Below are 2,500 nucleotides of genomic sequence, written 5' to 3'. Positions count from 1 at the left end.
CAGCGTCGATGAAGGTGGCCGTGCTTGGGCAGTCGGTGCCTGGGACGAGTTCAAACTTGCTGCTTCCCATGCCAAACGCGGTATCGAGGTATTTCAAGGACATTTGCATGGGTGTTCAACCTGAGTAAAAAGCTGCAGCTTCTTGTAAACTGAGTTCATACACGATCCTTTGCCCATGGAAGCTTACATCAAACAGTTACACCCCGGTAGAACCGCGCAGACGGAAATAAAAATTCCAGTTCATGTATTCTACATAACGACCACCGACCGTGTATCTCTTCCCGTCTGGCTCAGTCTGGTGAGGGGGACGCAGGCGCAGATAAGACGATCGAAAAGAGGGGCTTTTCAGTTAATTAGGAAGGCGCAGGAACAAAAACCTTATACAAAGAGCCATTTCAGTAGGCTGCCATTAAGTCTTCTACACTGTCAAACGATGAATTAAAATAAACCACTCCTTCGACTTTCCATCTTGTCACATCGCTCCCTCTGGTATCAACACACAAATCAAAGCCAACAGGATGTGAATAATTTCCTGGCAGATCGCGCTTGAAAAAGAACCATTTCTTGCGCAAGCCAAATTCTCAGTCCAGGGTCGGTATAACAGTTGGTCAAACAGTGATCCCTACAATCGTCTTATACCCATCGTTAGGCATGAATAGACTGTGCTAAGTAAATCCAGCAAAAGTTGCTTGACAACACAGCCAAAAGTTGCTCTAAAGTCACTCAAAAATGTAAAAGTTGCCACCCAAATTTAAAAAAAGTTGCTTACTTTTGAGAGTCATTTTGTTCTAGATTACTACTCAAAACATGACGTTGTAAGTGTAATGAAACATCATTTGTTGTGATCGATATAACCTTTACGCTCAACGTAACTAATGATAGAAAGTATTTTCTAATGAAGTTTTGGATAGTCTTTCACGCGATTCCAAGAGCATGTTGTGTTTCCTTTTCCTGAGGACGAGGTCGAGCTACCGCTTCCTCGTTGTTTGTATTTTGCCGTCGTTGACGTGAATTTTTCTTTTTCTAGAAATTGAAGCTCTTGTAGGACTACTTGCAAACCTTTTTTGATGGTTTGGTCAGTTTTTAACCATTTGTTAACTCAAAAGTTGCCAGGGAAGGCAAAAGTTGTTCTAGGTTCGTTGCTCGAAGTACAAAAAGTTGCTGAAAACGCTAAAAGTAGCTCAAAAGTTGCCGAGCACAATCTATTTATGCCTACCCATCCTAGCTTTCATAGAACAACTCCCGTATCTGTTCGGTCGCTTTTACAGTGAAACTCTCCATTGCCTCGACTTCTTTTGAGTCATTCGGGCATGCGTCAAAGGGTATTGGATATTTGTGCTCAGGTCCTGCAGTTTCTTCGTAGCGGGAGGGCTTAGCAGCGGTAAACAGCAAATATTCTCTAACTCGGGGCTAAGTTTTCGTCCGAAATAGACAACAACACGAGCAAATAGTTCTAGTTTGGGGCCATTGTTGTCAAGGAACTTTATAGCCTCGCCTTTATTTGGCTATTGTACCTCGATCAAGTGGATGTAATTATTTCCTCTTCAGAGAAATCGTCGTACGTAAAGACCATGCGAGCGCGCAGTAGAAATTATCAACTTCGTGTTTTGTGGACAAAATTTGAGGCCACGATCGTTCAAGGCGTCCTCGGTTCGGTTCGACGTCAATACTGCAATTCAGTTGCAGTGATAAGTGCGACAGATAAAACTAAATAGAACTCACAATAGCCAATTGGAAAAAAGGAAAACACCTTGAAGAACCAATGAGAACTTGTATTTAAGATAATCAAACGGCCTAAAGCGCAGGAAAACACGGGTGAGCAAATGGTGATTGGTTTCAGTTTTACATTTGATTTATTGAGAAAGTGGCGGAAGTCTCCTGGACCAAGCTCAAAGCAATGTAAAGCAAAACGAAAGCAATTCAGGGTTCATGTTGACACTTAATTGTATATTGATTTAATATTGGAGCTGTCAATAGGAGCAGCTGGTAGCCGTCTTAAACCGCTGGTCAGTCTTTTTTTTTATTCATCTAGATTCTACACATTTTATCAACAACGCTTATAAAAATTCATTACATCTAGTTCATCCCAAACCCTTTCCAAAAGTCTAGAACTAGAACGCTATTTTTTTGCTGGTCCGCTACCCATACGCCTCTCCCTAATGTCACCTCTAATTCAGCCTTACCACACCGCAGGCTTTTTTAATGAAAAGGGAGGAACCTCTGCACAAAAGGGCATATAAGTTGAAGGACTAAACTAACACCCCCTCCAGAAAACCTGCATGCGAGGGATCGCGATTCTGTAGTTTAAAGCGTGTTCACAGAGTTAGCTGATTTTTCACACTCTCGCGGGGATTATACCGTCGAATCTATCTTTCCAGTGGCTCTAGATCTTGGTCATTAACATTGATGTCGCTGGCCTACGGAAATTTTCCGGTTTTCTTTAAGGTCGCCAATCTAGAAAAATAGCTTCCAACCTGCTGAGCCGTGAGCCACTCCTCTT

General features: G+C 42.4%; 2 pseudogenes; both read right to left on the bottom strand.

Moving 5' to 3' along the window:
• Positions 1 to 782, bottom strand: part of LOC148730702 (diamine oxidase [copper-containing]-like) — a 2,335-nt pseudogene extending 1,553 nt beyond the window's left edge.
• Positions 783 to 2,389: 1,607 nt separating this feature from the next.
• The window catches only part of LOC148730701 (uncharacterized), a 3,354-nt pseudogene continuing 3,243 nt past the window's right edge, over positions 2,390 to 2,500 (bottom strand).

This window comes from Stylophora pistillata, chromosome 5 (genome assembly GCF_964205215.1).
Source record: "Stylophora pistillata chromosome 5, jaStyPist1.2, whole genome shotgun sequence".
Taxonomy (NCBI): domain Eukaryota; kingdom Metazoa; phylum Cnidaria; class Anthozoa; order Scleractinia; family Pocilloporidae; genus Stylophora; species Stylophora pistillata.
Note: the sequence above shows the minus strand (reverse complement) of the source record. Positions and strands in the feature narration are given on the sequence as shown.